Source organism: Ochotona curzoniae, unplaced genomic scaffold (assembly GCF_017591425.1).
Source record: "Ochotona curzoniae isolate NIBS_2020 unplaced genomic scaffold, NIBS_Ocur_1.0 contig_291, whole genome shotgun sequence".
NCBI classification, from domain to species: domain Eukaryota; kingdom Metazoa; phylum Chordata; class Mammalia; order Lagomorpha; family Ochotonidae; genus Ochotona; species Ochotona curzoniae.
In genome coordinates this window covers 13,768,711-13,794,435 of record NW_024465649.1, presented here as the reverse complement: position 1 = coordinate 13,794,435, position 25,725 = coordinate 13,768,711, and the positions used below count along the sequence as shown (strand labels likewise).

The 25,725-nt window shown below is 43.0% G+C and overlaps 1 protein-coding gene and 1 non-coding gene across 2 annotated transcripts in view; both read right to left on the bottom strand.

Annotated features, from left to right (window-relative positions):
* TUT4 (terminal uridylyl transferase 4) overlaps window positions 1-25,140 on the bottom strand; it is a 122,703-nt gene extending 97,563 nt beyond the window's left edge. The window contains exon 1 of the mRNA XM_040978536.1: window positions 24,996-25,140. The gene's annotated coding sequence lies outside the window, so the exon portion shown is untranslated. The remainder of the gene's footprint in view (window positions 1-24,995) is intronic.
* On the bottom strand, window positions 6,972-7,077 carry LOC121155404. Its single transcript, XR_005883663.1, has one exon. It is a non-coding gene; the product is annotated as a U6 spliceosomal RNA (small nuclear RNA).
* Window positions 25,141-25,725: the final 585 nt, after the last annotated feature.

The window sequence follows — 25,725 nt, the reverse complement described above, 5'->3', positions numbered from 1 at the left end:
TGTGGGAGAGCGAGCACGGAGTGTACGAGAACCCCACATTCTCCCAATTCTGATAGGAACTAAACCTGCTCCTAAAACTCTTACATGGTTAAAAACAGCAAATGAATCAACCAGATTCTTCCAATACAGTCATGCCATGAGTTATTAAATCTACCACAGAACACAAACAACAAATGAATGAAATATATCTTATTACACTGTCATACTAAAATATCATGTATAGTATATTTTGTGGAAATAAGGATTTTTATGCTTTAAATGGTGAGATATAACTCCCTTCATGCCTAAAATCAGACCCACATCTCAAAATGACAACTTATATATGATAAGAATTGCAGTGATGGAGCTGGGACTGAGGGAGAGAGGCAAGCCTTAGCCGGCAGCCCACATCCAGAACACTGCTGCACCTGCAATCCTGTTTTCCTGGCAGTGCCGATGAGAAAGTAACAGAAACTGCCCACATACTTAGATAGCTGCCACCCAAGTGAGAGACCTGGATGGAGAAGCTGGACTTAGGCAGCCAGCTGACAGTCCCAAGTTTGGAAGTTAATACTTCCTATGCCAAGGTAATCCTAATACTGACCTTCTAGGACTTGAGGAGGGAGGGTCATGGAGCCACTCCCCTTCCAAGTCTCTCAGGAGCCCAGGGTGAGGAGGGCCAGCTTTATCACACCCTTCGGGTGCAGAAAACAGATGGCAGAAACCTCTCTCCCTGAGCATGGCTCCTGTGCAACCATATTCCTCACCTTCTAAATAAAACTGACCACTTGTAAGCCATACTGATGCCAGTGCTTAGGATGCTTTTTAAAAATTTATTTCTAATTTTAGATGATGTTAACAGTGGGCAAGAACCTAAAAAAAAAAAAAATTAGGGTCTAGCCGAGACCACAACAGTTTGAGTATGCCCTAACTATCACAGCCATTTGGGAAGTGAACCAAGCGATGAAATAGCTCTGTCTCTCCTTCTGTCATTCCATCTTTCAAATAAATAAATGTTTACAAAAAAAAAAGCACTACACATATCTATCAACAAAAGCATACTGCAGATCAGATTTACACAGAGAAGGAGAGAGAGAAAAAGATCTTCCATCCGCTGGTTCACTCCCCAAGTAGTCACATTGGCCAGAGCTGACCCAATCCCAAGCTAGGAACGTCTGCGGGGTCTCCCACCCAGATGCAGGGTCCCAAGCCTTTGGGCGGACCTCGACTGATTTCTCAGGACACAAGCAAGGGAAGTGAAGCAGCCAGGACATGAACTGGCACCTATATGAGATCCTGTCACTTGCAAAGCAAGGATTTAGCCATTGAGTCATCACGTCAACCCAACAAATAACTTCTAAAGAATAAACATTTAAGAAATCATTTTAGCTTAAAAATTACATAGCATCACATATGCAATAGACTGCTTTAGCACTGAAACACTATCAGTAATGCACAAAGCTTAAAATATTCAGAGAGGAACTCAAATTTTAACAGTTATCAGAATTACTTGGAAGACTACTAACGGAGTTTCTAATTCAGTACATCTTGGATGGTCGGATGGGGCTAGTCCAGAGACCACACTACGAGAACTGTGCCTGGAATTCAGCCAGTGATTAAGACACCCCTTGGGGAGGCAGGAGGTAGTGCCATCTAGAGAAAACAAGAAAGAGGAAAATTCAAAAAGCTGTTAAAAGGAAAAAAAACACAAAAAACTATAATTTTGTGTTTTACTTGTTTAAAAATGTCAGCTTAGAAAACAGCTAGCTCAAAGACTGCCAGCCTGCCTGCATAAGAGGGCAACCAGCCTAGACCACAGGTCAAAGCCAAGCAGAGAACAGCTAAAGCCAATCTGAAGAAGCAAGAGGCACCATGTCAGAGAACCTCTGGCCAGTTTCCTCGGCAACACCTCTCCACCCATGACATCAGGGGAGGGTCTCCCTGGCAACAACTCCTTTTCTTTCACTAAAATTTCCGCCTATAAATGAACAATCCAAATCACCAGCAAGGCTCTGAGTTCTTCTCAAAGGCTTAAGTAGTGAACCCTACTTTGCTGTATCACCAGTTATGCCCTGGGAGAAATCTCAGTGTTTTTCGGACTCTTTGAGTTCTCTCCAGCGGAATGCACCTATCAGCTGTGTGGAGTACACTTTGCTTGCCATAATAAATCTCTGCTCCCTACACTTGATGTCTCTGTGAGCCTCATTCAATTCATTGTCCAAGGTTCAGAGAACCTGTCCTCTACACCCACCAGCACTCGGATGCCATTAACCCCTACTGGCTCTCAAGGATTCAAGTTCCAGCCCTGCTCCTGACTCTACTTCCTGCTACTGTGCACCCTAAGAATATCAAGGGGTTGCTAAGAGTTTGCTCGCTACCACCTGAGACCTGGATTGAGTACCCAGTCCTTTGCTTCCACCTGTATCATACCCAGCTGCAAAGGCATTCACAAAATGGCTCAACAGATGGGTGCCTCTTTTCTCTGTCGCCAATGCCCTCCACTCCTATTTCTATCTCTCCCCACCTCTTCTCCCACACTGAACCCCACAAATTGAAAAAAAAATCTTGAAAAGACCTACAGCCCTGACAGAAGTTAAAGGAAATCATGCCTTGCTACACAATCTTACACATTTGATTCATGTCACTTTCCCAACTATATGGTAAATGCCATGAAGTAAGAAATCATCTCTGATTTTATGTAACATTACATACCGTGTATATATAAAGTACACACTCCTCCAATGTCACATGGATTAATGAAAAACTAGCCTGAGCTATTCAACTGTTTGCATTGTTACATTAGAAAGTCAGGCCACCAACTTTAGGCAACTGCCTAGCTTTGCCTTGTACCTAAGCAGGTCTATACACCTAGGAGAAAGCAACCAATAGCTAGCTGACATTCTGGGGACTGGTTAATGCCAACTCCATTGATTATATAAATGTGCCAGCCTAGATGCCTATTTATTTTTAAGATTTGTGGAGATGAGGGGTGCATAACATTCCCCATGCCATCACAGATGCATGTGGGCCAGTGCTACCCCACTACCATGCACACACAAAGGGGCTGTGCACTCACTGCCTGGGACCAGGGAACTGGGGGGAACTGTTTGGATTCCCCTAGTCCGATTCACTCTTATCTCACCTCCCTCAATACCTGCATGTTCAGTGACATAGTCCATGGAAAGCCCTTATAAATCATTTTGTAGACATCAAAAAATCTCTCAATAGCCCCCATCCAACCCCCCTGAATTTTTCTTACTTGCATTGCTTTTTGTTTGTTTGACTTTATTCCAAACACAATAACAAGTATAAGAGGAGTCACAGAAGGAAACAGAGAAAGGTACAGAAAAAAATTTCTAAATAGCCAAAATTTTTACAAATCTTAAAAAGGCACAAATATACATTTGCAAAAAAAAGTGTAATGAAATTTTTTAAAAATTAAAAAATAACAAATTTTAAAGATTAAACTCAAATAAATTGCTAGAAAAACAATGTATTCAAGCTGTCAAAACCCAAAAACAAAAGAAGAAATTTATAAAGGGGCAAAAGAGTTTGATCAAGCACACAGATAAGCAGACTTCTCATAAGAAACCATTCAGACCATAGGTAGCAAGATGACATAAAGTAAAAAAAAAAAAAAAAACTATCAACTAAGAATTTTATTCCTGGAAGCTAGGCCATGGTTTAGCAAACTAATCCTCTATCTACGGCACCAGCATCCCATGTGAACGCTGGTTTGAGTACTGGCTGCTCCACTTTCCAACTTAGGGCCTAGGAAAGCAGCAAAGGAAACTCCTGCACGTGAAAGACTGAGAAGAAGCTCCTGGTTTCTGGCTTTGGATCGGATCAGCTCCAGTCACCACAGCCACTTGAACGTTGAACTAGTGGATTTAGGATCTCTGGCTTTCAAACAAAAACAAATAAATTGAAAAGAGGGAGGGGGAAAGAGAGAAAGAGAGAGAGAAAGGAAGGAAGGGTCAAATCTCATTAAGCTACTAAGAAAAAGGCACTTCACCCTCCCCCAAACAAACAAATCTTTAAAAAACATTCTGTAACCATTAAACCTCTCCTAAAAGAAGGGATGAGTGTTCCCACCTGGGGTAAGGTGTAAGGTCCCACTGGGGATACCCACATTCCACACTGGGTTTAACACGATTAAGTCTCTCAGCTCCACTTCAGATGTTACCTTCCTGTTAATGTACACTCCTGAGAGAAATCAGGAATCACTCAAGCACTTGAGTCCTTGTCACTCACAGGAGACTGAGATTGAGTTCAAGGTTGAAGGCTTCCACTTAGCCCAGCCCTGCTGGTTTTGTGAGTGAACTAGCAGATGAACAATTTTTGTGTACGCATGTGTCTGCCTTTCAAATAAATGAAAATAAATATTAAAAAAAAAAAAGGTAGAGAGGCATTTGGTGCAATAAAGACAATGCTCAGGACACCTCCATTCTAAATCACAGGCCCTGGGTTCAGGGCCTGGCTGCATGCTCAACCAATTCCAGCTTTCTGCACATCTGGGGAGGCACTGGGTAAGCGATGAAGTAGCTAAGTCCATCCCATCCACATGAAAGAGCTGGACTGAGTTCTGAGTTCCTGCTTCAGCCTTGCTCCACCTCAGCTGCTGCAACATGCAGGAGGTGCAGTAGCAGATGGATGGTATTGCCTTGATCTCCATACCTCTCCCCTCATCTCACCCTTCATTTCTTCTTTCTCTCATGTACTTTCTGTATGTTTATGTGTCTGCCTTTCAAAAAACTTTAATTAAAAAATTAAAAACTTACATGGCTGGCACATACATAGCAGGCTACTCCATCAACTGTGGTACCAGCATCCCCTATGTGCAACAGTTCATGACACAACTGTTCTACTTCAGATCCAACTCCCAGCTACTGTGCCTTGGAAAGTAGTGGAAGATGACTCAAACACTTGGGCACCTCCACTCACTGAGAACCAAAAAAAGCTCCTGGTTTCATTTCCACCTAGCTTGAGACACTGCTGCAATTGTTGGAATGAACCATCAGATGAAAGATACTCATTCGTTCTCTCTCTCTCCCTTTCAAGTAAGTAGTAGTCTTTTTAAAAAGTAAGAGTACCATTTTGTCTTTTTTTATTCTTTATTTATCATTTTACCATACAGTTCCATAGGCCCAGGGATTTCCCTTACCCCCTCCCCAAATTTCCTCCCGCAATCAAGTTCCCCATATCATTACCATAGTATAGTTCTTCATACACAATCATATGTCCATTATTGTGGGCATGGACAATGGCAAAGAGTTCAGTATCCTATAGTCAAGATATAGTTAACAGTTTCACTACGAGTCCAGCTTTGTCTGGAAATAGAGGTGCATACTGCACTGTATCCTCACATCTGGATATGATAGTCTCCATTACACAGTTACTATACATCCCCTTAAATGAAAAGCCACAAAACAAAATCAACAGAAAGAAAAAAAAAAAATTAACACCATGAAGTTGACTAATATTTTACTGAATGACTAATGTGTTGCTGAAGAAATGAAAAAGAAAATCAAGAACCTTCTTGAAGAATATGCTTCTGTATGATCTATGAGTCACTGAATAATTTAATCAGAAGAAAGTGTTTTGAAGAGATGAAACAAAAAAATCTAAATCCATGAGAGATATAGCTTCTGCTGATTTTTGTGGCTGAGATATGTCTCCTCTAGGTAACAAATAGATGAGTGTTGCTTTTTTTTTTTTTTTTTTTTTTCTTTTTTAAAGATTTATTTTTTTATTATTTTTTTCATTGGAAAGGCAGATATACAGAGAGGAGAGACAGAGAGGAAGATCTTCCGTCCGATGATTCACTCCCCAAGTGAGCGCAACGGGCCGATACTATGCCGATCCGAAGCCAGGAGCCTCTTCCGGGTCTCCCACGCGGGTGCAGGTTCCCAAAGCTTTGGGCTGTCCTCGACTGCTTTCCCAGGCCACAGGCAGGGAGCTGGAAGGGAAGCAGGGCTGCCGGGATTAGAACTCGCGCCCATATGGGATCCCGGGCGTGCAAGGCGAGGACCTTTAACCACTTGCGCCACCGCGCCGGGCCCGAGTGTTGCTTTTTAAATCCAGTTTAATAATCCATATTGTTTCATTGATGAGTTTAAGCCATTTACATTGAGTGTTAACATGAATGAGTGGTAATTTATAGTCCTATCATTTTAGCCATGGGTTGTTCATTGATTAAGTCTTCTGTTGTTGTTTTACTGGGATGTTCTTCACATTTGCTTTTGGTTTTGGTAGGTGCTATTTCTCTGTCAAGAGAACACCTTTAAGTATCATTTGTAGGGCAAGTTTGGAAGAGGCAAATTCTTTTAACTTTACTGTGGAAGAATTTTATTTCATTTTCAAAGACAAAGGAAAATTTTGCTGGGTACATTATTCTGGTCTGACAATTTTTTGCTACTAGAATCTGGAATATGTGACTCCAGTCTCTTTTGGCCTGTAGAGTTTCCTGTGAGAGGTCTCCTATGAATTTAATTAGCATTCCTTTATATGTAAATTGATTTTTTTCACGAGCACATTTAAAGATTTTTTCCTTACGTTTGATTGAAGAGAGCTTGATTAGTACATGTTGTGGTGAAGATCACTTTCAGTTAACCCTGTTGGGAGTTCTGTGCCCCTCCTGGATGTTGTTTCTCAATTCTTTCTCTAGATTAGAAAAATTTTCCATTATTATTTCATTAAATACACCTTTAATCCCAGTTTCTCTTTCTGCACCTTCTGGGACTCCCATAACTTGTATGTGTCTTTTAATAGTATCTTTCAGTTCTTGAATACTTTTTTTTAGCTTGACCCAGCTCAGCTTCGATCTTTTTGTCTGTTATCCGGTAGTGACAGGAAATATCTTCCAATTCTGAGATTCTTTCTTCTGCTTCATTCAATTTTGGAGGCTCTCCACTGTAATTTTAATTTGTTCCTCTGTGTTCTTCATTTCTGATATATCAGCTTTCATTTATTTCCTGTGTGACATACTCCTTAAATTTCTTGAACTCCTGTATTACACGCTTCTCGTTGTTGATAAGCTTTATGCTAATCTTCTCTGTATCATTCCAATTTTAGTATATGTGCTGCCGAAGCGAGCACGATAAGCTTTATAACAAGTTCTTGGAATTCTGTATGCCCATTTTCTAGATGTATTCCTCAGTTAACTTTGAGGCTGGCAAAGGTTTTTTTCAAAGATTTATTTTTACTGGAAAGTCAGATATACAGAGAGGAGAGAGTGAGGAAGATCTGTCCTCCAATTCACTCCCCAAGTGGCTGCAATGGCTGGAGCTGAGCCAATCCGAACCCAGGAGCCAGGAGCCTCTCCCAGGTCTCCCATGCAGATGCAGGGTCCCAAGGCTTTGGGTCATCCTCGACTGCTTTCCCAGGCCTTAAGCAGGGAACTGGATAGGAAGCGGGACTGCCGTGATTAGAACCAACACCCATATGGGATCCTGGCAAGTTCAAGAAAAGGACTTAAGCTGCTAGGCCACTGTGCCGGGCCTAGCAAAGGCTTTTGCTACTTCACAGGGAACTTTTCAGTAATATTCCTTGTGCCTTTGTCTCTTCTTTTGCTCTTGGTCACTGTACTTCTGGTTATCAGATTCTTCCCCTTGGGGCAGGGTTCTAAGTTGTGTTACCCACAGATCTACAATCCGATTTAATCACTTACTGTGGTTGGTACATGGCTCTTTGTTTGCAGTCACTTGTGCCACTCCCTCCAGCGAATTCCAGGTCTGGGTTCTTACATTAGACATCTACCATGGTCTCCGTAGCCCCAGCTTCTGGCTCACCACTCTCTACCTCTGTGATACCCTACTGAGGCTGCACTGTGGTCTATACAACCTTTCTCCCACTTTCTGTTAGAACAGTTACTGGGATTAGGGAGACAACAGGTGTGCTAAATAACTAGATTGGTGGTGGGGCTATAAGGTCTGGTGGCCACACAGACCTATTTTGACAAGCACAATGTCAAAATTGGTATTATTTTCCCTGTGGGACCATTGCAATGCACTGAGCTCAGTGAGTTCACTCCCAGCTCAGGGTATATGCAGCTCACTGTTGTCCATGCAGTCTTTAAGTTTTTTCACACCGTACAAAATGGTGCCTGATGTGCCACTACTAGAGTTCTTTTTTTTAAAAAATATTTATTTATTTTTATTGCAAAGTCAGATATAGAGAGAAGGAGAGACAGAGAGGAAGAGCTTCCATCTGATGATTCGCTCCCCAAGCTGCCGCAACAGCCAGAGCTAGCTGAGCCGAAACCAGGAGTAAGGAGCTTCTTCTAGGTCTCACACATGGGTGCAGGGTTCCAAGGTTTTGGGCTATCCTTGACTGCTTTCCCAAATCGAAAGCAGGGAGATGGATGGGAAGCAGGGCAACTGGGATTAGAACTGGTGTCCATATGGGATCCCAGTGGACACATTCAAGGAGAGGACTTTAGCTGCTGGTCTACCGCACCAGGCCCAATACTAGAGTTCTTGGTCTGCTGGCCAACAAGTCTGAGGGTTACTCGGACCTACCTTGGGTGGAACCTGTAGGATGCCATTTTGTTGCAGTTCACTGAGCTAGAAATGAGTTCAATCCCAGCTTAGTACATGCACAGTCCTATCTCATAGCTTTTGCCTCCCTATGCAAAATGGCGCCCATTTGGCTCTAGAGGCAGGACTGAGCTATGAAATTTACCCTGTTCCCACACCATCCATCTGGAACTTGCTGCTCTGTCTCTGCTCCTGATTAAATCAAACAGACCAGCTGGATGGGTAGTTCTTTGCCTGGGCTCACCTCCTGAGCTTCCAGTGAAAGTTCCTTCCCACCTGGTTGCTGATGGAATTTTGGCTGCCAGTGGAGTTCAGATCACTGCCTGCTGAATGCTGCTGGGGTATCGGTCACTGCAACACCACACTGTTGTGTCCGCTACTTTCTTGTGTCTGTCAGTCTCTGCTGTTGTTCTGTCCTCTCCTATTTCCTGGAATGTGCCCTCTCTGCTTCACATTGGCTAATGTTTCTCTCTCAGTCTAAACATGTCCTTACCCTATTCTGTCATCTTGATTTTCCCGATGATATCCTCTTGAGTCCATTTTGTCTTTATTTTTTCCTTTGAAGTTTTCTGAAATGACTCACTTAGGGATAATTATAAAACTAACGTCTTAAATTTATAACAACCTGATTTTAGTAATGCTAGCATAGTTTCAGTAGTACACATGTTTTTCCAATACATCTTTGTCCATCCCTGTTTATATTTTTATGAACACAGATTACTGCTACATATTATGCAGTGATTAGGGCTACATTCTGAGAAGTTCATCATCATCACGTCTCAGCCTTTTGGCTAAGATCAAGTGCAGTATCTGAGCAGTTCATCATTAGACAATTTCATCATTATGAGAACATCATAGTGTACTTAGACCAACTAAAATGACAATGACATCACTAGGTGGTATAATCTTATGGACCACTTCTGTATATGTGGTACACTGTTGAATGGAATTCTATTATGTGTTTATGATTATACAGTTTTATATACATTATGTACTTTAACAGGAGTTAATTACTTATTTGTATTTTTAATGATGGAAAGAAATAAAATTAAGGTTTACAAATCAAAAATACAAAAACACTGTTTTTATAGCTGTGTAATTGACTTTATCAAAGTTATTTATTTCATCTATGAATTTTAATTACTGTCCAGTATCCTTTCATTTCTGTCTTAAAACCTTTCAGCATTTCTTAAGGTCAATGAACTTTCTCAGTTTTTGTTTATCTGGAAATATAATTTGTATTTTTATTTTTAAAACTAGTTATTTGTTGGGGGGGGGGGGGACGAGAAACAGCAAGATGTGCCATCCACTGACTCATTCTCGAAATAGCCCTTACAGCCAGTACTGGAGCCATCCAAAGCTGGGAGCCAGGAGCCATTTATCCAACTTTCCATAGACATTAGCAGGGGCTGAATCAGAAGAGGTGCAAATTGGATACAAAGTGGCACTGATATTGGATGCTCACTTCAGGCAATAAGCTTTACATGCTGTGCCATTGCACTGGTCCCAGAGTACTCAATTTTAGAAATCAACTAGATACATAAAAAGGCAGAGATAGGGCCCGGCACGGTGGCGCAAGTGGCTAAAGGTCTTCGCCTTGCACACCCGGGATCCCATATGGGCGCGAGTTCTAATCCCGGCAGCCCCGCTTCCCTTCCAGCTCCCTGCTTGTGGCCTGGGAAAGCAGTCGAAGACGGCCCAAAGCTTTGGGAACCTGCACCCGCGTGGGAGACCCAGAAGAGGCTCCTGGCTTCGGATCGGCATAGTATCGGCCTGTTGCGCTCACTTGGGGAGTGAATCATCGGACGGAAGATCTTCCTCTCTGTCTCTCCTCCCTGTATATCCGCCTTTCCAATCAAAAAATAATAAAAATAAATCTTAAAAAAAAAAAAGGCAGAGATAAAGGAATTGCAGAGTAAAACACATTTAACATATACAGAAAGGAAATAAGAAAATGGCAAAGTAAGTCTATCACAGTAATTATTTTAATTGTAAATGAATTAACATGTCCAAGTACAGACATACTAGGGGCCTGGTGCATGACTCAGTGGCAAAATGCTCGCCTAACATACGCCAGGATCCCAATAATGGCAAACCTTCATATGTTAGCAGCCCCACTTCCCATCCAGCTCCCTGCTTGTGGCTTGGGAATGCAGTCAAAGACAGCCCAAAGCTTAGGGACCTGAACCCGAATGCAAGACCCGAAGAAGCTCCTGGTTTCCCATCGGCTCAGTTCTAGTGTTGTGGCCACTTAGGGAGTGAACCAGCAGACAGATCTTTTTCCCTGTCTCTCCTTTTCTCTATAGATATGGCTTTGCAATAAAAATAAATCAATTTTAAAAAATAAAAGACTGACATACTGGATTAAAAAAATACATTAATCTATAATCTTCCTGTAAAAATTCATTTTAGACAGAAAGAGAATGAAAGGTTGGGGTAGGTAGTGTGGCACAGCCAGTTAAGTCACTTCTTGAAACACTGCCATCATAAAGCAGATTGAAATCCCAGGAGCTCCAATCCAGCTCTCTGCTACTGTGCCTCAGAAACCAGTGGATGCTGGCCCAACAAGGGAGGCCACATGGGAGAAACCATGATGGAGTTCCTGGATCCTGGCTTCATCCTGGCCAAGTACCAGGTGACACCAGCCATCTAGGGAGTAAGCCAGCATTTGCTGCTTTCCCTTTACATAAGTTTTTAAAATATTATTTGGAAAAAAAATATATAAGAACCTTTTCAGGACCAAAAAAATGCATGCACAATGAGCTGAGAATAAACCAGTACATATGTTTGATCAGTGAGCTGAGTTTATAATTTGGAAGTCCCCAATTCATAAGCAGAATCGTGGCAGTTGCAGATTAGCTGCTGCAGAACAAGGAAGGCTGAGCAAAAAGGGAAAGGAATTAATAATAATCACAAGCATTAGGTGGTTACCTGCAGTCTTTTTTTAATTAATTTTTTTTATTGGAAAGTCAGATATACACAGAAAAGGAGATAGAGAGAATATCTTTCATCTGATAATTCATACCCAAGTGGCCGCAACAGCCAGAGCAAAGCCATCTGAAGTCAGGAGCCCAGAGCCTCTTCCAGGTCTCCCATGGGGGTGCAGGGTCCCAAAGCTTTGGGCCATCCTCGATTGCTTTCCCAGGCCACAAGCAGGGAGCTAGACGGGAAGCAGGGCAGCCAGGATTAGAACTCGCGCCCACATGGGGTCCCAGTGCATCCAAGGTGAGGACTTAAGCTGCTATGCTATCATGTGGCCCAATTACCTGCAGTCTTATCAAAAGCAATTTCAGTAGAAGTGGGCAGGGCTACAAAAATCGCTGGCCTGCATGTAAACTGAGTTATGGGGCGAACCAGGCTGGGCTGAGCGACCCTATCCACTGGTACATGCATGAGCCAGTAAGTGCAGGATGGTTGGGCTTTGCTGCAGCATCAGCTAGCAGGTGCTGGGATTTGGGGCAAGTCCTGTCAGGATAGACCATGAAAACACCTGAAAAGTAACAGACTGAGCCAGACTCCACACCGGCTGGCACCCTGCTTGTGGCCTGGGAAAGCAGTCGAGAAAGCTGGAGGCTTCTGGCTTCTGATCAGCTCAGCTCCAGCTGTTGTGGCCAACTGGAGAGTGAACCAGCAAACAGATCTTTTTCTGTCTCCTTTGTAAATCTGACTTTCCAATAAAAACAAATAAAACTAATTTTAAAAAATACCTTTGTTCTCTTTCTCACTATTCTGTTTTGTGGAACAGTGTTAACAAATTTTTGTTCTTTGCAATTCTTTGAAATACTAATAAGTGGGGCCTGCTCCATTCTGTGGCAGGCTAAGCTCCACTTGTGGCAGTTACATGGCGTATGGCACCAGTTCAAGTTTCAGCAGCTCTACTTCCAGTCTAGCTCCCTGCTAATGGCATGGGAAGGCAGTGGAGAGGCACGTCGTTGGGCGCCTGCACACACATGGGAGACGTACAATAAATTCCTGGCATCTGGCTTCTAACCAGTTCAGCCCTAGCCCTTGTGATCATTTTGGGAGTGAACCATCTTGGAACATCTCTGTTTTTCCTCTGTCTGTACTTCTGTCTTCCATATTAAAAAGGAAACAAGGAAGAAATATTGATAATGCTGATAAAAGTGGGTTATTTAAAGTTGGAAAAATTTGCAATTCTCATAGAAAGCACCTACTAATTAGCACAACATTTTTCAGGAAAAAATGTCACATTTAACTGTTTATTGTAACCTCTCCATTTTTTTAAACAATGAATTTATTTTATTTTTGATGCTTATTTTATTTTAAGGATTTGTTTATTTTTACTATAAAGTCAGATATAAAGAGAGAGACAGAAACTAAAATCTTCCATTTGTTGATTCACTCTTCACATCACTGCAATGGCCTTTGCTGAGCTGATCTGAAGCCAGATCCAGGAGCTTCTTCCTGGTCTCCCACATAGGTACAGGGTCCCAAGGCTTTGGGCCATCCTCGACTGTCTCCCAGGCTACAAGCAGGGAGCTGGATGAGAAGCGGGACCGCTGGGATACAATCTGGCGCCCACGTGAAATCCCGCTGCATACAAAGCAAGAATTTAGCCACTAGGCTACCACACTGAGCCCTGATGATGTTTAAATAGTTAAGAAGGATGCCTGCCCATGTGGACCACCAATTAGGATGTGGAGGGTTGAAAAATGGCGGAAAGTGAATGAGACAACTGTTTCCAATCTTTTTTTTCTTCTTGTATCTAGGGAAAGTGGGGAGGATATGGGGAGGACAGCAACTGAATCCACCAGCATGCCCATAAGCTGATTGGGGCAACAGACTGTGCCAGACCCTGTATTGGCATGCAAAAACAAGAATCCGGTCTGGGATCACCTCAGATGAAGTTTCTTTGGGAATCCTCTGAACTGAACTGCTGGATTAAGAATTCCAACCATGGAGAAAATTGCAGGTTCCATGGTCTGACCGTGGAATGCATGTGTCAGAGCTGGGCCTCCTCAGTGGCTTAGACGGAGCAGTGGACAGCATATCCAGATGCAAATGGAGGATTTGGCAGTACACTGGAGCCTTCAGGACACCTGGTACCATAAAAAAGGATGGAGGACAGAACAAATCGATCAACTACCCCAGCAAAGAGTTGGCAGTGAATACCTGGGCAAACAGAAACCCTAAGGTGGACTATGCCAGCCAGTGGATTCTGGAGAGACTTCATCGTGATTGGAATGGCACATTGGCAGCAATACAGAATTGCTGAAACAGTAAACCACTTGAGCAGGACCCTCGGAGCATGCCCCAGATTGGGGAGCCTGGGATGGTTGGGAGCCTGGGTGTGGCTTCTCCTCTTACTTATCTCTCCCCTCTTCCCAGATATAGCAAGGAAAAAATAGAATGTCAAAACAATGTTCACATCCATTTTCCTCTAGCCCTGGACCCTTTACACCCTAATCAAATAGGTAAAATGTATCAAAAATAAAATTTATACAGTAAGAAAATGTATTAACATGCTTTAAAAAAACAGTAGAGTATAAAACACTATCAGATGTGAAGAACGTTGGAAACTCAATAGAATATTGCTAAGCCATGTTAAGGACCTAGGCATTTAAAAACATGAATCCACAGGCCCAGTGCAGTATCCTAGTGGCTAAAATCCTCACTTTGCACATGCTAGGATCCCATATTAGCGCTGGTCCATATCCCGGCAGTCCCGCTTCCCATCCAGCTCCCTACTTGTGGCATGGGAAAGCAGTCAAGGACGACCCAAAGCCTGGGGACCCTGCACCCGCATGGGAGACCTGGAAGAGGCTCTGGGCTCCTGGGTTCGGATTGGCTCAGCTCCAGCCGATGTGGCCACTTGGGGAGTGAACCATCAGACAGAAAATCTTCCTCTCTGTATGTCTGATTTTTCAATTAAATAAATAAATAAATAAAATTTTAAGAAAACAGAACTGTTTGAACCATATGAGTCCATACATCAAGGAAAGTGAGTTGAACATCACAGTTATACAGAAAGAATTTAAAAAAATAATAAAGATGTACAGGTGATTTTTAATGTTAGGCTTCCAATTGTCCATTGGCTTGTCCAATGTCAAGAATTACACCAAAATACTGGGAATATAGTGCAGCAACCTAAATGTTCCAACAATGAAATGACAAATCAGCTATGAAACACAGCCAGCAGGGCACTAGTCCTATAAGAAGAATTTTATACAAAGATCTAATGGTGTACAAAACAATGTCGGTCTTGTTTTTTAATTTGAGGGGACACTGAGATAAATAAGCTACATCCCAAAGAAGATTTAGTATGATAATTCTCATTATCATGTGAGAATCATACATGTGAGAAATAGAGCATATTTCCAACAGAAAAAAAAAAGGAGGAAGACAAGAATGGGTTGTGGGAGAAAAGTCAAGAGGCCATCTATGACACCTCCTGTCTAAAGCCTTTCAAACTGACTGTAAAGTGTCTTCCCAAGGAAATACAGGAATCCCTGAAAAGTTTATGGAAAATGCATATCATGCAGAAACTACTATGCATGGATTTAAAAGTTTTTTCTAACCAAACAAAACTTATTTTTTCTAGAAACAGAGACAGAGCTTGCACATTCAGTTTGTGGCTCAAACGTCTACAAAGGATGAGCTAGCTCTGGGCCAAAAGTAGAAGCTGGAAATTCAATCCAGATTTCTCACCTGAATGACAAAGGACCAAATATGACATCATCTCCTGCTTCCCAGGATCGACATTAGCTGGAATTAGGAAGTAGAACCAAGACCAACCCAGGCACTGCAATATGGGACGTGGACTATTAAACCAAAAGCCTACAATGAAAGAAACCTATCTCTTAACCCCATTTTCCACGATCATTTTGAAATTTTCTCATGTAATCCTCACATACTGAATATTTAAAGTTTAAAAGTTGTCGGGCCCAGCGTGATGGTGCAGTGGTTAAGGTCCTCGCCTTGCACGCCAGCATCCCATATGGGCGCTGGTTCTAATCCCAGCAGCCCCGCTTCCCATCCAGCTCCCTGCTTGTGGCCTGGGAAAGCAGTCGAGGACGGCCCAAAGCTTTGGGACCCTGCACCTGCGTGGGAGACCCAGAAAAGGCTCCCGGCTTCGGACTGGCATAGCATCGGCCCGTTGCGCTCACTTGGGGAGTGAATCATCGGACAGAAGATCTTCCTCTCTGACTCTCCTCTCTGTATATCCGCCTTTCCAATAAAAATAAAATAAATCTTTAAAAAAAAAAATTGTAATACAGAAGTCAACATTGTAGCATAGCAAGTAAAGCAGCCACCTACAACTAGACATCCCATAAGGGACTGAGCTCCTGCCTTCTTTTCCCAGTGAAGCCTCAGGCCAGGCAGTATAGGAGCTGGGAGAGTGAACCAGTAAGTGAGTGCTCTCTTGATCTCTCACTGTGCTTCTCAAAACAAAAAACAAAAAAAGGCGGGGGTGGGGGGGTGGGGGGGGCGGGGAGGGTGGGGAGCAGGCGCTGATGGCTCAATCTCTAAATCCTCACCATGTTGGTGCCAGTTCATGTCCCAGTTGCCCCACTTCCAATCCAGCTCCCTGCTTGTGGACTGAGAATGCAGTAGAGAATGGCCCAAAGCCTTGGGACCCTACATCTACATGGGAGACCCAGAAGTTCCTGGCTCCTGGCTCTGGACTGGCTCTGCTCTGGCCATTGTAAATACTTGAGGGTGAATCAGCAGATGGAAGATCTTTCTCTATCTCCTTGTTCCCATAAATCTGCCTTTCCAATAAGAATAATCTTTAAAAAATAATCTTAAGAAAAGGGGGGCAGGTCAGGCGCGACAGCATAGTGGTTAAAGTCCTCACCTTGAACATGCCAGAATCCCATACGGGAGCTGATTCTAATCCCAGCGACCCTGCTTTCCATTCAGCTCCCTGCTTGTGGCATGGGAAAGCAGTCAAGGACGACTCAAAGCCTGGGGACCCTGCACCCGCATGGGAGACCTGGAAGAGGCTCTGGGCTCCTGGGTTCGGATTGCCTCAGCTCCAGCTGTTGCGGCCACTTGGGGAGTGAACCATCAGCCAGAAAATCTTCCTCTCTGTCTCTCTTCCTCTCTGTATGTCTGCCTTTCCAATAAAACAAACAAACAAATAAATAAATAAATAAATAAAGCTTTTTAAAAAGGGGGGGCAAAGTCAGATACAAGAGAATTTCAACCTGGATGCAAGAACGGACTTGATATCACAGGGAATGTTCCTATATGGAACAACCACATCATGAGATTAGACTGATCTGCAGTCTTGGCAAGGATCTTTTACTAGTTATATGACATTGGTCAAATTTCTTTGAGCTTTAGTTACTACTTTTATAAAAGATAACTGATGGTAAAACTGTCTATCACATTAATTACTGCAAAGCTTAAATGAGAATATCCGTGAAAGTAGGAACTGAGGCTGTGATACTAGGAGTGGTTGGCTCATCAAGAAATGCTATTTATGCACTATGATTATTTTTTGTCAAGGTTTATTTTATTTATTTGAAAGGTCAACACAAAAAGAGGGAGCAACAGAGAGAAGTCTTCCATGCACTAGTTCACTGCCACAAATAATTGCAATGGCCAGGGCTAGCCCAGGCCAAAGCCAGGAGCAGGCAGCTTTTTCCAGGTCTCCCACGTGACATTCAGGGCCCAAGCACTTGAGCCATCCTCTGTTGCTTTGCCAACACATTAGCAGAAAACTGGATCAGAAGTGGATCAGCCAGGACTAGAACCAGCACCCATATGGAATGTCGGCACTCCTCTCACTGAGAGAATTTATAACTGCCTAGGTACTGTAGCTTAGTACTTGGCATTTAGCAAGAATTCATTCAATAAGTTTTGGTTATTTTTAATTTATTAACAGCTTTATAATTCACATATAAAAAACTAATTTTGTTTAAAAGGCAAAGTTACAGAGTAGGAGATAAGGACCTTGATTGACTGGTTCATTCCCCTAACAGCCACAACAGCTGGAATGCAGCCGAAGTGAAGCCAGCAGCCCCTTCTGTGTTTTCCACATGGATGCAAGGGCCTAAGGACTTGAACTATCCCTCACTGCTTCCCTGGACCATTGCAGGGAGCTGGATTGTAAGTGGGGTAGCCGGGACATGAACTGGTATACATGCAGGATGCTGATGCCGCAGGCAAAGGCTTAGCCTTGAACGCCATGGTGCCAGCCCCAAAATCATTCTTCTGGTGTTATTTTGGTGATTTTTACCATATTCAGAGTTGCCCATCTATCACCACTATCTAATTCCAAAACCTCAAACTATTTAACCACTGGTGGTCACTCCTACTTTCTCCCACCTCTCATCTGTGGCAACTACTAATCTAACTTTGTTTCTGTTGATTTCATGGACATCTCGAAAGAAATCAGTTTTTTTTTTTTTTTTTTTTTTGAGAGGAGTAATGGATTTGAAAAGGCATTTCTCCAGGGAAAAATATCCAAGAGGTCAACAGGCACATGAAAAGATCTTGAACATCACTAATATTACGGAAATACAAACCATCCACATCCACTAGGAAGACTAAAAAATATGTATCAGAAAACAACAAGTATCGGTGAAGATGTAAACAAACTGGAACCTTTCCGCACTTCTATGTAGAATGTAAAATTAGCCATTGTGGCAATAGTATAATAATATTTACTTTTTAAAAATGCAACTATATGGACCAGTGTTGTAGTACAAGAAAATAAATAAGCTACTACCGAACTACATCCTTTTACTGGAGTGCCCACTGGAGCTCAGCTAGTTCAGTTCTGATCCAGCTCCCAGTCAATGAGCCTGAAAAGCAGATTATCATCCAGGCACAGCGGTCCCTGCCACTCACCCACATGGGAGACTTACATGGAGTTAGTTCCAGGCTCCTGGCTTCAGCCAGCTGTGCCATCTGGGGACTGAACCAATGGATGTAAAATTTTCTTTCTTTCTCTCTTTCAAATAAGTAATCTTATTTCTTAAATATACAATTATAATTATCACTTAGCAATTTCACTTCTGCATACACATCTAAAAGAACTGAAAACAAGATTTCAAAGAGATACTTGTACTCCATATTCATAGCAACATTATTCACAACAGATAAAACGGCAGCATTTTAAAAGCATCAAGCATCTATCAACTCACAAACGTGGCACAGTACCTCCTTACAACAGAATATCATTCTGCCTGAAAAGGAAACTCGGTACTAGGATGCTGTATGAAATATCCTTTAGAATGTTGTAAGATAAATGTCAGTCAGAAAAGACAAATACTGTATAATTTCACTTATAGGTTACAGTGTAAAAATCAGGAAAAAGTAGAATGGTGGGTGTCTGAGGCTGCAGATAGGCAAAATAGGGATGGAGGGGAGTGTCCGAGGGATACAAAGTGTTGGTTTTGTAAGTTGTGAAAATAGCTGGAAGTAATGGTACACATTATGAATATATTTAATTTCACCTAGTCATTCATTTAAAAACTGTCTAACATGATAAACTTTGTTATGTGCATTTTAACTCAATTTTTACAAATGAAAAAGTTGTGCAACACTCTTATGTTACATTTCTTTAACACAATTTTTAAGTTTAAAAAAGAAAATGCAAAAAATTTAATCTATAGGTGTGAGAGTGACATTTTGGAATTTGTTTATACTCACAAGAACAGCAGGATCATTGTTTCAGTTCTTCATTATTTTCTACTTGCCATGTATTGGTATCTACCTAGAATGTTAAACCTGTAATCTCCGAGTGAACTGAAAGTTTGGTACTGTAAAAACTGGAGTGTGAGGGGAATAAAGAAGGAGAGTAGGAAGGAAATGTGGACAGGAGAGAGGGTAGGATAGGAAATATCACAGAGCTCCTAAAAATGTAGTGTAATGCAGGTGAAATTTCCACTTTATATTTTTTTAAAAATTAGATACTTTCTGAAAAAAAGTAAATGGAGGAAATAAGCAGGTTTAATGCTTGTTTAAAGAGTATGCAAAGGCAAACCACAAAAGAATTTTTTTTTTCAAATCATGTATCTGGTAAGGTTGTAATATCTGTAAAAAGAAAAAACAAACAAAAAAACAAACTCTTAAGGTTAAACAATAAAGCGGGGGCAGCACTGTGGCAAAGCAGGTAAAGCCACTGCCTAAACCATCAGCATTCCATACAGGCACCAGTTCAAGTTCCAGCTGCTCTCCATCCAATCCAGCACCCCAGTAACACACTTGAGAAAGCAACACAGAACTACCCAACTGCTTGGGTCAAGTGTTTGTACCCAGGTGGGAGACCTGGGTGATGCTCCTGGCTTCTGGCTTCAGCCTAACCCTGTCTAACCACCCGTGGACAGAAGTCCTCTGTAACACTGCCTTTCAAAAGCAGACACAGAATTTAAATACATGAAGACAAAGGAATAGCCAACAGACACATAAAGAGATGCTAAGCATCACTAATCATCAGGGAAATTCCAAACAGAATTACAATGAGATGCCATCCTCACCTACCACAACGATTATAACTTAACAACTGTGTAATGTGTGACGGTGAGGATGTGGAAATTGAGAGCTTTCATACAATGCAAGTGGAAATGTAACAAAGAGTGCAGCTACTCTGGAGAGCAGTTTGGCAGCTCCTCATAAATTTAACCATCGCTGTATAAACATCCAGCCATTCCACTCTCGGGCAAAGTCCCAAGAAAAACAAAAACATACATCCACACAAGAACTCTTACCAAATGCTCATAACAGAAACATTCATAACAGACAAAAAATGGAAACAAACTCAATGTCCATCAAATGCTGAGTGGACAAATAAAATGTAACTATCTCCAAAAAATATTTAATATTATTCCATTGACAAATAAAATGTAATTAGCTCCAAAAAATATTTAATACTATTCCATCATAAAAAGCAACGAAGTTTTCATACATGAAGCCCAAAACTGGAAAACATTAGAAGACAGGCAAAAAAAAATCATTTTAATAGATGATCCTATTTATATAAAATATCCAAAATGAGCACATTTCTAGAAAGAGAATCACTTAGTAAGTTTACAAACACTTGTGGGGGGAAGTAGCAGCAAAGGATTTCTCTGGGAGACACTGAAAATATTGCTTCTTTTAAAAAGTAGCATAGGGGAAAGTGCCATGGTGCAGCAGGCAAAGCCAGTGCCAGCATCTCATTTGGGCACCGGTTCCAGACCCAGGAAACAGCATACAAAGATGAGTGTTGAAAAGTAAGAAATTCAGTGTGGTTGGAATAGAGGGTTTTGCTTTTTGTTGTTTTTTTAAAAAAAGATTTATTTATTTTTATTGAAAAGTCAGATTCACAGAGAGAAGGAGAGACAGAGAGAAAGATCTTCCGTCCACTGGTTTACTTTCCAAGTGTCCACAATGGCCAGAGCTGAGCCGACCTGAAGCCAGGGGCCAGAAGCTTCCTTCAGGTCTCCCACCTGGGCACAGGGTCCCAAGGCTTTGGGTTGCCCTCCACCGCTTTCCCAGGCCACAAGCAGGGAGCTGGAAGGGAAATGCAGCAGAAGGGATACGGATCAGCACCCAAATGGGATCCTGCCATATGTAAGGTGAGGACTTTAGCCAGTAGGCTACCACACTGGGCCCTGGAATAGAGTTTCAACAGAGCGACGAGAAGCAGTTGAAGGAAGAAGTCAACTTGAAAAGGGTCATGCATGTTAAATTAAGGCATCTGGATTTTGAATCTTATGATAAGCCAATTGAGTTGTGATTAGAATTGTCTTCTGACTCCAAGACTAGTCTTTGTCCTTTGCTTCCTTACCAACAGATTCTACCCATTTTGAGTGAGACAGTAGCGCCTTTTTACCTCTCTATCTCTCTTTTTGGATTCCAGACACTTTTTTGGGAAATCCAGAGATCCACACCTTATTTAAGAATTTTTCATCTGTTACAAGATTCTTTTGAGATAAAAATACTTCTGGGAGAAATCAGAATGTTTACCCACTCAGGAAGTTCCCTCACTCCTTCACTCTGTAGCCTGGACTAGCCTTTTATCAGCTTACCACTAGAAAGTAGTAGTTTAGGGCATTAAGGAGGAGAAACAGAGAGAAGTACTCACACAAACTGTTCACCAGTAAAGGTTAGCAAAGTAATAATCTATACAAAGAAGCAGCCTACACTTCCAGAAAGAGGCAGGTATACTTGTTAATCACACAACAGCCTAAATGCTCTAAATGAACATTTGAATTACCAACATAATAGACAATCTACTGCATAATTACTATGCCCTAATTTCTTTCTCTAGAGTTCAAAGTATTAGCTCATATTTTCATATTTTTACTATTTTTTTAATATTTATTTTTTATTTATTTCAAAGGCAGAGCCATAGAGAACAAAGAGACAGAGTATTTTACTTTCTATGGCTCATTCACCAAATGATCTCTTACAACCAAGGCATGTCTCCCACAGGGGTGCAGGAGCCCAAGTGCTTGGGCTATCCTCCCCTTTCCCAGGTACATTAGCCGTCAGTTGGACTCAAATTGGAGCATCAATATGGGATGGGTGCTGTAACACAACAACTCTGCGCCCCCTACTGGTACTTTTATATTACCTGCATTTACTAATGAGAAAAGAATAGGTATAAGCACTGGGGGCCTGCATTGTGGTGTAGCTGGCAAAATCCCTCCTGGGATGCCAGCATTCCATCTGGCTGGCAATTCCTGTCCTGGCTTCTCCACTTCTGATCTAGTTTCTGCTTGGGAAAAGCAGCAGGCGATGGCCAAAGTGTCTGGACCACTGGCACCCATGTGGGATATCCTGGTCCTTGCCCTAGCCACTGTGGCCATCTAGGGAGGATCTCTGCCTCTCCCTCTCTGTTAACTCACACACTGCTATGTCTCTAAAACTTAGTAGTGTCTAGCATACAGTAAAATGCAAACGCTTGAAATGAATCTGTACTGAAGAAATGAACTTTAGGCAGCTTCCTCTTTTATAAAATTAAGAAAACATTGGATGCATCTGAAAGCAACATAATGGCCTGTATATTAGAATGAGACCTGCTTTGAAATCTTTCCAATTCTACGATCTTTAGCAAATAACCTCTCTTGAGTCATAGGCTGCTCATCTATAAACAGGTTTCATAGGGCTGTTACACTAAAAAATGAAAAAATGCATAAAAACATCTAACACAGTGACTTAGAACAAAACAGGTACTCTAATAAACATAAGCTCCTTCTCTTTCAACTCACAGGGTAATAATTAAGAATACCTAGTGTACTAACTTAATATGAAAATAATTTAGGGCCTGGACTGTGTGTGGCTCAACAGGCCAATCTTCTGCTTTGCTCTGCCTGTATTCCATGATTCTAATTCTGTTCTAATTCTAGCTGCTGCACTTCCCATCCAGCTCCCCGCTTATGACCTGAGAAAGCAGCAAATGGTTCAAGGTGTTGGGACACTGCACCCATGTGGGAGACCCAAAGAAAACTCCTGGAAGGCGGCAAGTATTTGAATCCCTGCCATCCACCTGGGAGAGCTGGATAGAGCTCTAGGTTCCTAGCTTCAATCCGGCCCAGCCCTAGCTCTTGCTGGCTCTGGGGAAGTACACCAAAGGACAGGCAGGCTTCCCCTCGGGTTCTCCTTCTGTACCCCACTTTCCCACTCCCCGACCCCCTCGCCTTTCTTGCCTTTCAAAAAACCCACACATTTCTCCAAATTATCTAACTCTCCAGGATTCCAGAATTAACACAATTCCATTTATATCATGTGAACAGCTCTAATTTGCCTAATATTAATTTTAAAATTCACACTTTTTAAAAATTGTAGTATCTTCTTTCCCAGTCCAGTTTTAGGTCTTTCTAGAATTGTTTTTATTATTATTTTCTTTAAACACAAAGCTATTCCAGAAAGTTTGTGGAAATGTTATTAAAAATGTAAGCTCCGGTAGGGGGAAAAAAGTTTTTTTTTCTTGCAGGATCGTGGCCTTTGACAATGAAAAGACCTTCCAGTATTTAGATTTCAGCTGGCCTGAAAACAGTAAATGTCAGAAACTCCAGGTTCCACCTCTGGATTATGTCAAGGAAACTTCATTTTTTCATTTTCCACATCAGCCAAATGAAAACCTGCAAAATGTACCTAAAAAGCATGCCTTTTATAAAAGTAACTTTCTTTTCTTTGTAACGTTTTGAAAACATAGATTTAAAAGTCCTGTCTTTCCCAGCATAGGCAACTTTTAAGGAAGAACTCTTAATCATTTATTTATAAAGCATCATAGCACACTCGATGCTAGATTTCATTAAGTACAGCTTCCTAAATTAATATTTCATGGCTCTACAAGTTATGACTAATCACTAGCAAGATGTACAGTAATACTGCAAATTCTAAATTTCATCATACACACACAGAATCAACTAGCATGGCATTTTCTCTAAATATCATGCACAGTTGGGATTATTAATAGTTCTCACCACTTTCAAAACCGAAACAGGATATGTTCTGTTTCACCAAGCATAACAAACATTCTGCTAATACAAGATTTGGGAGGGGAATAAAAAAAACTTTGGAAATAAAAGCCTTCCCACCAACTAAAGCCCGCTCTCAAATCACGTTCCTGGACGCTAGGCTCCCAGCAGAGAACACCAAGTGTGTAAGGACTACTTCTGCATCGAAAACATATCAATATGAAGCAACATGGTATAATGAAACTAACACTGCATGCAAGGGACAAAAATGCGTGTGATTTAAGATCTGGCCATCTGAAAAGGAAATAATCCAAACAGTTACAATTACTAGCAATTCATCCCATTCAGATCCGGCAAGAAATCCCACAGACCTGCTTCTTCCAAGGCTAAACACCTCATTTTCACGCAACCTAGATCCCAACAGGACCTGAAACCTCGCGCGGAGGCGTGCAACACACTCGGGGAGTGCTGTCTGTTTACAAATACGAAGCTCGCTGTGACCCACGTCAAAGGCGCGCAATGCCACCATCCGACTGGGAGTGGAGGGAGGGAGGAAGAAAGCGAGCGAGTCAGAAACAAAATCCAGACACCTCTAGCTTCTCACTGGAAGGGCAGGCGCCGAGAAAAGACTGTGTATTGTTGTATGTGCACACACGCTATCTATAATCGAAGCAAGCTCGAAAAAAAAAAAAAAAGGCACACAGGGCAGGGGACCATCCTAGGCGCGGAGAATGCTCAATCCCGTTAAGTCCAAAATCGGCCTGGCCCGTGCAGGTTTGGGCAGGAGGCCTCTCGGTGGAGTTCCGCTCCGAAGAGCCCCACTGCCCTCCTCAGGCCGCCCAGGCCGCCGTCCCTACCCTCCCTCCACTCTCCCCGCCGCCACCACCCCCTGGGAGATCCGAAACCCATCCCAGCAAAGAAAGAAGTGTCAGGTCCCGCCAAGGGGGCGGCTGCGACGACACCCGTCACCCTCGCCCCACGGCCCAGCACCTGCGAGGCACAGCACTGGAGAAGGGCAACCCCCGGGGCCCGCCGGCCTGCCCGAGCACACCCCCCTCGGCACCCGGAGCCGAGCCGCCACCGGGAACCTTCGTACCTGCAAGGCCCGCGAGCTACAGGAGCTACAGGCGCACGCGGCGCCTCCCCATCTCAGAGCCTCCCGTTCCTGCTCTGCCTCCACCTCCCGCTGCCGCTACCGCCGCCGTCGCCGCCGCTGGAGGCCAGGACACGACGAGCTCAGGGTTGCACCGCCATGTCCGCCGCGCCGCGAACTGCATTGTGGGGGGGAAGGGATGGGGAGGGGGAGGAGGAGGAGGGAGAGGGAGAAAGAGGAGGACCGGGTGAGGGGAGGGGGCCGAGGGAGAGTGGAGACCTGGGGAAGTGGGGGAGGGGAGCGAGGGCCCAGAAAGGGGTACCTGGCCCGAGAGGGTGAGCGACGGGCGACTAGACTTTGGGAAAGCAGGCGCAGAGAGAAGGGTTCGGGGGAGCCTCTCCGTTCTGGGGTGGGCCGGGTACTGGTTAAATCGATGCTGAGGAAGGGTAAACACCACTGGGGGGAGGGGCCTCTCGGGGGGGGGTGCTTGTGGAAGCCGCTGGAAAACAATGAGAAGGGGGCGACTGGGGAGAGACGACGATCTTACACACCCACGCTGAGGGGAAGGAAACACGAGGATACTCGTTAGCCCGCGAGGAGGGGGCGGGGTCCCTGGTGGAGTTGGGTGGGGGCCGGGGAGAGCTCAAAGTCTGTCTAGGTTCTCCTGGAGAAGCGGGACCACCGAGAAGGGTCGCAAGGTTCGGCTGCCCGCCTAGACGCAGTTTGGGGGCTG